This window comes from Trachurus trachurus (genome assembly GCF_905171665.1).
Source record: "Trachurus trachurus genome assembly, chromosome: 22".
Taxonomy (NCBI): domain Eukaryota; kingdom Metazoa; phylum Chordata; class Actinopteri; order Carangiformes; family Carangidae; genus Trachurus; species Trachurus trachurus.
The window spans coordinates 16,774,532-16,789,571 of record NC_139907.1 but is presented as its reverse complement, the minus strand read 5'-3'; the positions used below and the strand labels follow the sequence as shown (position 1 = coordinate 16,789,571).

Here is a 15,040-nt window from a genome sequence, read left to right as displayed (position 1 = left end):
GAGGGGGCGCCACTAAACAACAATAACACAGACGCACCGTGCCGTGCCACAGCCTCTCACCACGGAATGTGATGGTCTCTCGGCCAAAGCAGGTCGGGAACACCGGCCCCGCCGGTGGTCGCGGTCCTTCTTTAGTACGGGTCGATGGTGCCGGCGGCCTGCTTTGGCCCAGAGACCATCACATTTTACCGCGGGAGGACACGGTGTTGCTCGAGATGAAGACTGGGCGGGACTGTCGGCTGAGAGCTTCCTGTCTCGGCTCCGAGCTGCTGGAGCCTCGCGGGTGAGAGCGGAGCAGCTGCTCTGCATCCACATGCAGAACTCCGTTTGCAAAAGCCGAGTTATGATAAAAACTTCCAGATCGTGAGCTGTCATGAGTCTTTGATCGTCATCTATTTCAATTCTGCTCGTCGTAGAGTCCCCAAATTTACACATAAAGGTGTGTTAAAGTGTCTATTTTCATAATTTTAAAAAAGGCAAAAAAAATAAAATTACGTTTTTGGCACTCAACGCATGGGAACGAAAAATGAGAAATTACGTGGTTGGCACTCAATAAGTTAAAGCAGAAGTAAGCGATCCGGTCGTTTTAGCTAATGCTGCGTTCCAGGTAGGCTTTTGAAACCGTAAATTACAGCTTCAAGTCACAACTTACGACTTTGTAGCGTTCCAGGCAACCCACTCGTGTTTTTCCGACCTGTTTTACCGGTGAAAGTCACTATAACGGCCACTCGTAACTTCCGACCCGTGAACTCGTACCAGATCAAACTGGTACGACTTCACAGGTTGGAAAAAACACGAGTTACGAGTTGCCTTGAACGCACCATAACAGTCCTCGTCCCTACGTCACCACATTCACGGCGTCCCTTGGCTGCACACACAGCCCTTCATGCCGTTCTCTCTCGTCATTGGATAAAAACTGTAGGATACGAGAAATGTTTTCTCCTCGGCTCAGAGCAGAGCAGAGGGACTGAGAGACCCGTGTTTCGGTCCAAACACTCTATGTAAGTGATTGCTGTCAGAAGATATAACTATTTAAGACTTATATTAACACAAATATATACTTACTTCTGCTTTAAGTTGCTTTGACACTGTAAAAAAAATTTAACAACCTGTTTTACAGCCCTCTTCATGAGGACAGATCAGTACCTTCTACACCCAGCAATGCCTCCATAACAAGTGACAGCTCCAAGGACAACCCCACAAATATCAATGAAGAGGAATCAACAGTGGTGCAAAAAGTGGGTATGCACTATATACAGCGCATAGGGGCGCTGAACTATAGGGGGCACCAAAGCGATGGGGCAAAATTATTTCGAGTACTATAGGAATGTTCTGTATTTAACTGCTTTTGTGCATGTGTAAATGATATGATCAATAACAGAGGCACGTTACTGATTAGCACTGGAGCACGAGTGTTTTAATTTGAATCTTGGGTTGGTGTCATTCGGTTTTTGTAGGGTTAGGTTTAGGGTTAGGGTTAGGGTTAACCGATTGACACTTAATGACAACGTTATGACATTGACATAATGTTTATGACACGTTCATGACTGTGTCATGTCAGTCTTATGACAGTGTCATGTCACTCTTATGACGGTACCTTCAAGTAAAGTGTTACCGAATCTTGTTATTATCTGATGACAGGGAGCTAAAGATGGACAAACAGAAAAGAAAGATCTCAGGGGCTCAAAATAGAAAACAGAAGAGGGAGAGGGAGAAAGATTGTGTAGGGATTAAAGATAACTTTTCTAAGTGGTTGAAAGACAGTAAGTTATGTCAAGTGTAGCTTGAGCTTCTGTGTGTGGAGGCTTGTAAACATTCAGGTTAGCTAAAGCTACTACTAGTAAAACAACGGGTCACTGTTGTTAGGGCTGGGCGATATGGCAAAAAACTTTATCACAATATGTTTTTCCATATTGATCGATTCTCGATATCGTCTCGATATGTATTTTTTGTTGACGCTGCCAGTTCAAGCAGCATCCTGACTGAATCTTGAAGAAACCAGAGAATGTGTTCAGTTTGGGAGGATGACATGAGTTCACTTTAATGTTCATTAAGGGTGGAACAGTTCAATAATCCACAATTTAATTTGATTTACATTGTTGTTGTTTTCTGTTGTCTTTTTTCTACCATACATCAGCTCTGAAATGTGTCAATCATGAGGCTTTAGTCTTTCTAGTTATTTGAACAGGTTGTAGACAAATATTTTGCTATTTAGCTACTCTGACAACAGGCTTTATGCCGAGCCCCACTACTTCTTGAATTTAACAGGCTCTGATGAATCCAGGTGTGTCTGACTCTGACCTCAGTAGTCGCAACAATGGTCAGACACACCTGGATTCATCAGTTTGTCCAATAATGTAAGACAGGAAGGAAAGGAGCCTGTTTAAGTTCAGGAAGTAGTGGAGCTGTGCATAAAGCCTATTTATTGATCTGACTCGGTAACCACGAGCGGAGCTCACGTCAACTCAGGTGATCTGCAGGTTGTTGTTTCACTTCACTGTTCCTCCCTCTTTTACAACTTTCACTTATCCCAGCTTGGGATCAATAAAGTATATATATCTATCTATCTTATTCTTCCTCCCTTTAGCTGCAGCTGCTGCAGCTCAAACAAACTCTGCATGCTCACGACAGGAGGCGGAGTATCAGACGGAAGTGTGACCGGCTGCTGTCACGCTTTTTACTTTCATGTGATATCAAGGAATAGGACCATAGCTTATTATCGAAATCGATCAAAAATTTATCGCGATCCCGTATCGAGATCGTTATATCGCCCAGCCCTAACTGTTGTCTTGCAACTGTGCACTGATCAGTACAACAGGTCATAACAAGAAAAATGAATAGAGATGTTTTTGGTTAGTTTATTGTTTATTAAAATTTTATATGTTTTTTCTATGTTGTTTGGCTGCTATAGTTTTGGAGGTTTCATATGCAAGAATTGCATAGGTTTTTGTGTGTGATTTGGCTGTGATAAATGTAACTTAAAACATGTAGACCTAGAAATGTGTAATGATCTCCATGTGGGACCATACTGCATTTCATGTTTATTCAAGTCTTCTTAGGCTGCTTCATGTCATCACTCTGATATCTGCCAGAATGAATTAAGACTGCTCTATTTAACACTAAGTTCCTTTCATTCAGGTGGAGGATGGAGAGGAAGAAGAGAAGAAGAGAGAGAAAGAATCAGGACTGACAGGGGAAGGCGGCAGGTTGGTCTAATATTAGGTGGAAGTGTAGGAACAGCCACTTGATACCAAGTGATTAATTAGGGCCACGGGCCCGCACCGGGCACTGGCCCCTACAGCTATGAAATAGTAGTGCTATTGTGTGGATATTTTGTGATTTTTTCTTCCATAATATTATTTTTCATCTTCTGGACGATTTTCGGTTTGCTACTAGTACTACTTTGATATATATATAGCCTGTGCATATGTGCACCTCTGAACCGGGCTCTACAAACACTGTTGCGTATATCTGCCGCGTGGGACTTATCGCTCATTATTAATAAATAATAGCCTACTGCACAACTGAAAATATTGCAGTAATGTTCTTGTTATGATGTTTAAGTTCTGTGATTTCTGACTGACTGTGAATGTGTACGGGCAGGTAGCGTATGGTTGGATGAGAAACTGAGGGGCCGGGGTGAGTGTGAGGAAGACAACTGTGTGTGTGTGTGTGTGTGTGTGTGTGTGTGTGTGTGTGTGTGTGTGTGTGTGTGTGTGTGTGTGTGTCTGTCTGTGTGTGTCTGTGTATGTGTGTAGGTGAGTGAGGAGGAGCAGAGGAAGAAGTGAGAGCTGTCAGATAAGTTTGTGTTATGTTGTTGTAGTTACGTCGGGTCGGACGCTACAATATCAATAACAACGTATAGACGTCGGACGCGAAATAGCCGTGGAGCGGAGCCAGTTTCCTTTCGGTGCCACTAACCAATTGTGTCAGATGCACCAGGCTCGCGCTCTGCAGCGATCTTCACAGAGCGCAAGAGAGATTAACACACACTTTCACACAGGCTACACACACATACGGAATACACATCCACATACCCACAGACACACAGCTGAGGTGCTTGCCGACCGACACAGAGAAATGCGCATCTGGTGGTTCAACCTGGTCAGTGGGTGCTTGAGCACTGGAGCACCCACGGAATCGGCGCCTATGATTACAAAATGAATCCACATGTCTGCTTTCAGGTTTGAAGGCGCTGGCTTAACGCTGCTGCTGCTACTCACTCCCATATTGTTATGGTTTGGTCTAGTGTGGCCCCCGTCTGTACAGAGCGAATCACACGAGGGTGTTGCTCACAGCGCCCCCACTGGCCAGGGGCTTGAATCGATTCAGAAGATTGCTGAATCAATATTGAATTGCAGGGAAAATAATTGTAATGCATTGCTGAATCGATATTTTTACCCACCCCTATGGCGAAGGAACCCTGAGTGGGTGGCGCTGGGGGGTGGGGGGGTGTCTGACCATTGTTGTGAGGTCAGACACCCCCCCACCTGGATTAATCAGTTTGTCTAATAATGTAAGACAGGAAATAAAGAAAGGATGTATCTTGAGCTCTTTTTTTTTTTTTTTTTTTTACATAGTTTTCATACATTTCATGCATACATTGATATTGGTTAGGGTTAGAGGTCTTGTATGGAAACTTGTTGCCAAGTCATGGGAAAGTCATGGAAATTTGTTGGTTAAAATGTGTATGAACCCTGAGGATGGAAAATAACCGCAAAAAAAAAACTACCTGATCTCAGTCCGCCACACATCTGAGCAGAGACACAGCTGATCAAACCTCTGGGAAATATTTCTTCACTCTGGTGTCCAAAACGGTCGGCAGCAGCAGTCATCCAGCTCAAACAGTTTAATAATCCACCAATATTATTCCCGTTCACATCTCGTTCCTTGCGGTCAGCACGTTTCATCCATTTGCATTGTGTGTGGAAAAATCTAGTCTTTAGCGGTGGCAACAGTTGTGTTTCTGATCAACCAGCTCTACTTTGTCTACATTGGTTACCCCTGGTCTTCCACCTGGGCATGGACCACTGCTCAGTTCTGACGCGCGGTGTGACCTGTTGGAGCAGGATGCTGCTGCCTATATTGGACACCAGGTGCAGTTCCTCTTTTATGGGTGCTCCACCCCCAGCACTCCACGGCGATTGGTCCGGCAGTTCACCGGTGGCTGTACCAATCAGGATCAGGGGACAAGCAGGGCCATAACACGGCATAACACGAGCAAATAGCAGGGCAAGTAATTCCTTGTCAATAGTGGTATATACGGCCTGGTGCTTACTGAACTTCTTGGAAAAATAACACACCAGGTGGTCAACCACCTCCTGCAGGAGAACAGCCCCAGCACCCATAGCACTCCTCTGGCTTAAACGGCCGGGATACGTTGAGGCTGTGAGAATGGGCGCTGGGGCGTCATTCACTTACTTAACTGTATCATGTTGAAACACCACTGACACAAACTCAGCACTAAATGTTAAAATGTTCTGTCTGTGTTGTAGGCAATCCCAGCAACGGGTCCAGTCTGATGGTGACAAATCTCACTCCAAGACTTCAAAATATCCAAGTACTTAAACAAAATTCATAACACTGGATACAGATTGTAACATAATGCTAGAAGAAGTTATAGCAATCTCATGTCTCATATGATTTCTGTTGCATTTTCTCATGTTAGAAAAAGATGCCAAAGATGAACTCAGAGAACACCTGAAGAATAAATTCCTCAAAGATTACAAAGATGAACAGAGTCAAAATGAGATTCACACAGACCTCTACGAGAAAAAAACAGTTATTGGAAGCTTCAATGAAATATTTCCAAAATCTTCTTGGAAGTGGAGGAAGACATTGCGAACAGTGCTAATGAAGGGAGTGCCTGGTATCGGTAAAACATTTAAAACAAGGAAGTTCATGGTTGACTGGGCAGAGGACAAATCCAACACAGACACAGACTTGATAGTGCCACTTAATTTCAGTGATCTGAACTCAAGAAAAGACAAAGTTAGTATGGAAGATCTGCTTAATGATTTCTTCAAAGATGTCAAACAACAAGGAGTTCCTACCTATGACAAGTATAACATAACTTTCATCCTTGATGGCCTGGAACAATGTAAACTTCCTCTTGAATTTGAAAACAACAAGGAGCTGACTGACATAAAACAGCGAGCCTCCATGGATGAGCTGCAAACAAACCTCATCAAGGGGAATTTACTTCCCTCTGCTTGTCTCTGGATCATCTCTCAACCTCCAGGAGTTGACAAGATACCTCCTGAATATGTTGGGAGAGTAACAGAGTGTCGAGGTAAAAAGCTTAAACTATCTTGTGTGAACTGTATGTCATTATTTTAGTTGTATTAAGAATAGGGATGGGCATGATTAATCGATGATCGATTATTGATCGTTAAGAATTTTATCGATCACGGAAATTTTTTATCGATTTATTATAAGGGATCATGTAGAGGGCAGAGGTTGTCATGGAGAAATAAACCACGGGTTTATTTTTTCATAACAACCAATAAACTCCATATAAGTATTATTATACAGGCCTATTATTATTATTACATGGTTTAAGAGTGAAATAATTCATTAAATATGACGGGGCGCTTGTGTCGCGGACTCGGTGCAACAGAGACGAGAGCTGAGACACCGCGGCTCCGCCCGCTCTGATCAGCAGGTTTGGTTTTCAGCAGCGGTGTGGAAGGAGCCTCCACTCTCTCTGTAAGTTACAAGCTACAAGTCATTTATCTAACATCACAATTAGTCCGAAGCTGTTTAACGACGGTTAAAATGAAACTTAAAGCAGAAGTGAGTGATCCGGTCGTTTTCGCTAATGCTGCGTTCCAGGCAGGCTTTTGAAATCGTAAATTACAGCTTCAAGTCACAACTTACGACTTTGTAGCGTTCCAGGCAACCCACTCGTGTTTTTCCGACCTGTTTTACCGGTGAAAGTCACTATAACGGCCACTCGTAACTTCCGTCCGGTGAACTCGTACCAGATCGAACTGGTACGACTTCACGGTCGGAAAAATACGAGTTTCCTTGAACGCACCATAACAGTCCTCGTCCCTACGTCGCCACATTCACGGCGTTCCTTGGCTGCACACACAGCCCTGCATGCCGTTCTCTCTCCTCATTGGATAAAAACTGTAGGATACGATAAATGTTTTCTCCTGCGCTCAGAGCAGAGCAGAGGGACTGAGAGACCCGTGTTTCAGACCAAACACTCTATGTAAGTGATTGCTGTTGGAAGATATAACTATTTAAGACTTATATTAACACAAATATATCACTTACTTTTGCTTTAAGGTAAATATCCTGCATAGTTAGTTTCTCTTTTCTGTGCCGCGCTGATCAGAGCGCCGCTCCGCGGTGTGTTGGCCACAGAAATAATAAAACACACGCTTTCACAGTTTGAAAGTGCTTGTGATTTTTTTTGTACAAGTGCAGCCAAACACGAGGCTGAAGAGAGAGGGACAGCAGAGCTGCTCTGACAGCTCAGCTGCATGTGAGCCAGGCAGCGCAACGGTGCTTTTTTTTTTGTTTTATCTAAATGCTGCCGGCACCGGCACCGTCCCTACAGGTGAAGCACAAACACACAGACGTCCGTGTACGTTGTTGTCTGACCTTCTTCCTTCACGGGGACTGCCCTGGATTACTGGCACACGCCATAGCCGCACGCATTTTGTTTATAATTATGAATATTAATATTAATATTAACGATTAATCAATAATTGATCGGTAATTTTCGCGAAGATCGATCAAAAAGATTTCTTCAAATGCCCATCCCTAATTAAGAATTCAACTTTTATTAGAAAATAAAACAAAAAAACTGGTGTAAAATATTTAACATTTTCTATTTATACAGAGACCTTGACGCGGAGACAGCAGCTGGTATCAGCTTTGAGGAATATATTAAAGAAAAAAATCACTGAAAATGAGGACACCAATCATCCTAATCGGAAATACACAGAACACGTCATTAGAAAAGTCAAAACAGATGAGGTCAATACTGTGACAGAAATATCTGATATCTTCAAAGAGGAACAAGGAAAACCCATCAGAACTGTGCTGACTATTGGAGAAGTTGGTATTGGAAAATCCTTCCATGTGAAAAAATTCATCAAAACGTGGGCTGAAAATAAGAGTTCAATATTAACTAGTTTGGTAGGTTGGTTTAGCAAAAGCAAAGATAAGGGAATTATCATATTTCCATTGAACTGCTCTGCACTTGATATGAAAGAAGAGAAAAAAGTCAGCCTGGTGGGACTGTTAAATCACTTCTTTGAGGAAACCAAAGAATATGTCATCACCAACTATGAACAGTTCAGAGTGTTTTTTGTCTTGGATGGATTGGACACCTCTAAACTTCCTCTTGACTTCAACAACACCAACATCTTGACTGATGTCAGAGAGCCAGCCTCAATGGATGTACTACTGACAAACCTCATCAAAGGAAACCTGCTTCCTTCTGCCCAGATCTGGATCACCTCCAGACCTTCAACTGCTGAACAGTTGCCTGATGACTTATTTGACAGGGTGACAGAAATACGAGGTAAGTAAGGGTAGAGTCACAGCCAAGCATGTTCAAAGTAGTTCTGGGCTATACTGACTTGATTTAATAAATTTAAATATTTGTTTGTTTGTTTTTTCATGATAAGCGAAATGTTGATTAGTTTTTGTAAGAGGAGAAGTAGAAGAAATGTATTTATAGTGTCCACACAGTAGGGGTGTGCATTGACACTGGCCTCACGATTCAATTCGATTACGATACAGCAGGTAACGATTCGATTTGATTCTACTCTACGATGCATTGCGATGCATTGCAATGCATCAAAATTCTACTGCATGCAACACGGCAAATTTTTCATCAGTCATGAGATATTGAACAACAGATTTTATCGGCTGCTATGTGTGTATTATCACTCTCCTGTATCTTTGACATAAATGTCATTAGATAAAATAAAATTTTATGGTACAGGGTATTGGATATGGCATTTTCAAATCTGAAAAAGAAAACATAAATCACTTCTAGGGCTGCCTCCAAAAATTAGCCGACCAAAATTTCATTGGTCGATTGGTCGCAGGAAAAAACAAACAAACCTTTGGAGCCGTGTCTTGTCAATATGAACTCAAATCAATGACTGAACTATATGAAAGACTATGGGGCTTTTATTTTGAAGGGCCAGATACAGGTCTATGGTTTATTGGTGATAAACGGGCATACTGCCTGTAGTAACGGTAAAACCCGACCGGCTTGTTGAATCTCGGACCCAACACGACCGGACTCATGAGCGTTAATTAATTTTCAACCCGACCGCAGATGAAAAAAAAAAAAAAAGGAAAAAGAAAGTCAGCAGCAACACTGCTACTGCTGGTGCTGCCACTTAGCATGTAGCTACAGGCTGCGCATGTCGTTGTTCCGGAAATGCCCCCGGAGGTAATTGAAACTTCACAACTTTATTTGAGGCCAGAAAATAAACAGTGACATAATCGATTATGGCACGTTGCCGCATCGATGCTGAATCGTGCATGTCCCGCATTGCAATGCATTGCCGAATCGATTATTGTTGACACCCCTACCACACAGACAGGTTGACTTCTGTTCCTGTTGACTTCACACAGGGATGGGGTTAAGTCAAGTGACCCTTTCAGATCATCCAAATATTTTAGGAACGATTGGATCAACTTTTATCATAAAAGAAAATAAAAGCAACTAGCATCCACCTGCACGTTAGACTAAAAACAGGTAGATGAATTTGTGTGAAGACTAAAACGTGATTATTGGGTTTTTTACTTTTTGAATATGCCTCTTAATGTCTCTCTAATGTCTGCTCCACTCCCCTGAAGTTCCCAGGCACAGAGGAAACCAGAGTATAGGGCTGCACGATTAATCGTATTTTCATCATCATTACGATGTCAACATGAACGATAAACACATCGCAAAGGTCACCTGAAATGCATTGAGCAAGTTTTATTTAGTACCCGTAACGTGGGCCCTGTTTCAGAAAAGCAGGTTTAGTGAGAATTCTGAGTTAGTTGACTCAGAGTTAGAGGAAACTCTGGGTTTTCAGTTTCACAAAGCCGGTTCAGCTCGACTTGCAACACACTCCGTGAACCTAACCTGCTCGCTTGCAGGTTTTCTTCAACTAACTTTCTCCTCTTTATCTGAAGCCTGCAGACTGAAAGCAGGGCTGATAGGGGTGTATACTCTGTCAGGAGAGGATTATTAGACCTCAATTGGATGTTTTATCCTCGATGAGTATTTATTTGAACGTTCCCGTTTTTCAGCGCAGTCAGTTTATCTGAACGGCTCTCACATCGCTCACATGACACGTCGTGATCACGCGCAGTTCAGAGCACACATATTTGATGACTGCAGTAAAGACATTCGGGATGTTGCTTTTAAATAGACAATATCAAATACGGGCAGGGTTTGGACAGCTGGAAAGTTGACTTTTTTGCTGAGAAGATTGAATAACATTTTTTTTTTTTTCTGTTCGGGAGCTTTGTAACAAAATAATTTCCTGGTGGGGATCAATAAAGTCATGTGATTCTGATATCACATGTTGAATGCAGGTTAAAGCTTCAGTTGGTAATAATTATTAATAATTATACACTTTATTCTGATAGTAGGAGATTAAATGGGTAATTTAGGACAAAATCCAAATAAGATGACAAAAGTGAAAGTAAAGTCCGTGACTTGGTTGGAAATTTCAAGACGATACACCATCAGCTCCCTCTCTTCACCTCTGTCAACCCCCCTTTCTCCACACACACACAGACACACACAAGAGTGTGTGTTTCATGGTGAGAGAGAAGTGAGCTCGTTTTGGAGTCTCCGGTTGCTATGGATACGGTACATCTTCTGTGGGTGCATTTATGGCTACTTTGTGTGTGTGCCTGCACATGTGTGTGTCCGTGTGTTTCTGTATGTGTGGGGGGCGCTTGGCAGAGGTTCATAAAGGGACCTGACGGTGTATCGTCTTGAAATTTCTGCTGCTACAGAATCAATTTTTCTTTTTTGGTATACGTGCTCATATTCTGCGTCAGCATTCATAAACATGTCTCACTCCACGGGTGAGAATTAGGAGGGGCAAGGTTTTTTTCCCGCTTGTTGCCATGGTGAATCATATTATCTTTGTTCCATTGATGAGGGCTTTTCATCTCCTTGTGTGCAAGCTTAATATATAACTCAGGGTCAAACTAACTCAGAGTTGATTGAACTAACTATTATCACCTGCATTGTGACATTTAAGCATTATGAACAGGCTACGTGACTAAAAAACCAACAACACGTGTTTTGTTTTAGGTATTCAATAATATTTTATTGACCGCCTGGCCACTTGCATTCAAATGCCTGCTTCAAGCACAGAGCCCATGGATGCCTGACAGGAAGCTGTCACCACACTAATGGCGGCTGCTCGACTTCGGTTATTTTTCCTTTCTGGAGTTTGTTTAAAGCGGGGAGGCTTTCCACTCTTCTTCTTCTCTGTTTGTAGTAGGGGTGTCACGATTCTCCAAATCCTCGATTTGATTTTAGATTTTAGGGTCACGATTTGATTCGATTCTCGATTTTTTTTCCTTTTTCTTACAGCACAGAGGCCTATGTCATTTTCAGACTAGTCTAGTCTACCATCATTGGTTTTATTCATCAAATTTTGTACAGTAAATCTTATTTCAAAGTATGGGCTACATATAAGTGATGCAATTTCCATAATGTATCACATTAGGCACTAATGGTCACATTTAAATAATGTATTTACAATATAAAGGTAACAACACAATAAATGAGAGGTCACAGAGGGTGCATGTCATCCTTTTGGTTACAGCAGTGTGCACTAGGCTACTTTTAAAATGACAATGTGCAACAAAACAAAATAAATAAATAAAAAATATGTCCAAAGTCATGGAACAATTATGGCTATGAAACAAATATATGTATATCTGTACATTCTCATAATTTTATTTTCATTAATTCACTGTCGCGTCATTATTCTCCTGATGTCAGCTTAATGTAATGTAAACGACATTGCGCTGATACACGAGAGTGTGTATGTGACAGACTGTCACAGACAGCGGGGTAGTGCTGCAGCTGCAGCTGCTGGGCTGCGATGGACCTGATCAGACTGGTGGTGGCCCACAGTGAATCAGTCCCGGATCCTCCACCGTCACCAGATCCCCCGAAAGCCCCCGCAAATAATACATCTACAAGAAGTTAAGTGGCAAGTTGCACCTTCTCATCGGCTTATTATTTGCGGCGGTTTTTTTTTAATCCTATAACGTCACTGCAACATGCGGCTCTCAGAGCTTATCAGTGTTGTGTAGTTAGAGCTGTGTCTCCCTCCTGTTTCCCAGGTAGGAGGGACAGTAGCCCCCCTAGGGCTGGGTGATAAAACGGTATAAATTGTGAAATAACTTTTCTTCGATAGAAATATGAGACGTGGTCGATAGGTTTCATTCATCCATGTTTTGGCAGACAATACAAATAGCCAATGATATTGAGAGTTGCGCCGTGCCGAACCAATCGTGGAATAGAGCCAGTCAACATTTGTTTGGGTTGCTGAAGAGTTGCACATGAGCTGACACCGCCGGTAAAATAAAAAAAAATAAAAAAGAGAGAGAGCGAGAGAGAGAGAGTGTTGTCTCAAAAGAAAAAGTAAAGGAGAACTTGGAGAGTGACTGAAAAGACGCGTGGTGCGCAATGGGGACAACAGGCGGCGGGGGGTGGGGGGGATCGTCGATCCTCTATTTGACTTCGATGATCGAGACCATGACGTAATTTCGATCGATTTCGATAAAAAATCGAAATCGTGACACCCGTAGTTTGTAGTGTACTTGTGTGGCACTGTTACAGCACCACTACAGGCCTGGCATAGGTACTACAGTGTATTGAGGTGTTTTCAGAAAGACACAGGAGCTGTATGGTTAATATGCAAGCCTGAATATTTGTTTATTTATCGCAAGTCATACCCTCATCGCAATATTGAACAGTGTCATGGCACATCAGACATTTTGCTGATATTGTGCAGGCCGACCAGAGTAGCTCAGTAGACTGCCTGTAGCAAGAGGTGTAGTCCTCATCTGGTTTGCACCCATACTGTAGAAAAAAAACACACTCACTATTGTGTATCTGAGATTCACGGCTTCACATTAACACTGACACTAAACTAAATACAAAATAAACGGCTTCCTACATCACAGGCATGGAGCTTTCTACTGGTGAGCTGCCTGTTATCGTGGTCTTTTCAACATGAGACATTTGAGGTACAGATGGGGCCAATCTGATCCAGTATTGGTATCGGGTTCCAATACCAACGTAATTCACGGATTGGAAATTTCCGATCCAACCTGCGGAAATTTCCGATCCATGAGCCATGTGCTTTAACATTGTTTACAAGCTGTTCCTGCCGGCTAGTCTGCTTTGTGATAAACCAGTCACACACAGCAGCCCTTCCCTACACACATACTGTACAGATCACTGCAGTCTGTACCCCCACTCCACTCACTCATAGCCTCTCCGTCAATCACTCAGGTTTGACAGCTCACGTGGAGGCCCACTTCAATAGCGTGCTCTACCTAAAAAAAAAGAAAGTTGAGTTTAAAAACACTTGCACTTCGGCATTTTGTGAGTAGAGACAACGCTGCTCCGACGTCTGCTCCCTCTGTATATGTGCGTCGCGGAGCCGCATAGAGAAGCAGCGTCTCTGGAATTACGTCAAATGCAACGAAATATCAGAGTATTCTGTGCAAAGCACCAGTCAATTTAAAGCTATAGTAGTATAGTTTAAAGCTATACTTCTACGTGTCTGTAAATATCCGTTTCACCCAAGCCACTACAAGAGGAGATGATACAACGCTGATTAAGCCGTTCGGCTCCTCAAACGCCTCGCGGTATTTTTCAGTATTTGTTCTTTTTGTACTGTCTTGGAGCGACTTTCCCGCGCTGGCGGACAGGAAACAACCGAAACGACGTGTTTTACTCGGTTTTACCTGACAACGAGGAGGGAGGAGAGCTCAGCAGCTGCTAGAAGCAACACCTGTTAGCAGCCTGGTTTTAGCCACATCATTAGGATTAAGTTACAAGGTGTGTAGCCCGTGTTGCTGTGTGTAACTTACTGCGGGGAGTCTGTGTGCTGTGACGAGCAGAGTGCGGCGAGTCGCGAGTGTTATAGTCCGTGACCAGCAGCATGTGGTGTGTTGCGAGTGTTACTGTTACTGTGTGTGATGTGCATTACCGGTATCATGCAGCTACAGGGGTAGCAGTGGGGAGAGGAGGGGAGGGTTACACCGGGCCATAAGTGCCGGCCGTATCGTTGTAATAACGCAGAAATCCTTTAGGGGGCGACAGAAGTTACGCACTATAGCTTTAAGTACAATGTTGTTTACATTTTATTAAAATTAAATCCTTCACGGGGACTGCCCTGGATTACTGGCACACGCCATAGCCGCACGCATTCGGTTTTTAAATATTGATTTTAGTGATTAATCGATAATTGATCGTTAATTTTCCCAATGATCAATCAAAAGGATTTCTTCAAATGCCCATCCCTAGTCTGTAAAATTGGAAAAAGTCGCTTTAAAAAAAACCTGCCGTGCCGTGTAACCACCACAGCAACAACAAAAAACTGACAGCGAGTGAGTGTCACGACTTCCTGTATCTGGCCTTTCAAATTAAAAGCCCTATAGCCTTTCATATACAGTTCAGTCATATTGATTTTGACATGGCTCCAAATGTTTGTTTTTTTCCTGCGACTAATCGACCAATGAAATCTTGGTCGGCTAATGATTTTTTGGTCGACCAGTGCTTGGTCGACTATTTGGGGGCAGCCCTATTCTTTAGTATTGCTTTAACTGGGTTTGGCAAGGATAAGCAGTGTAACCACATTGTGTGTCTCTTTTCACTAAGGATTACTGAATTTGACAGAAAATAATGCAAGATAATGGAGACGATAAAAATCAAAATGCTATTACCACCATCTAAAACCATCTCAAACGGTTTTAAAGTCGCCATTAATTACTTGTCAAATAATTTGGTTAGTAAATTGCTGGT

At 42.6% G+C, this 15,040-nt stretch overlaps 1 protein-coding gene across 1 annotated transcript in view; it reads right to left on the bottom strand.

The window, feature by feature from the left end:
- The window catches only part of unc79 (unc-79 homolog, NALCN channel complex subunit), a gene marked incomplete at its 3' end in the record, with an annotated part of 64,145 nt that overhangs the window by 17,979 nt on the left and 31,126 nt on the right, over positions 1 to 15,040 (bottom strand). The gene's annotated exons all lie outside the window — the stretch shown is intronic.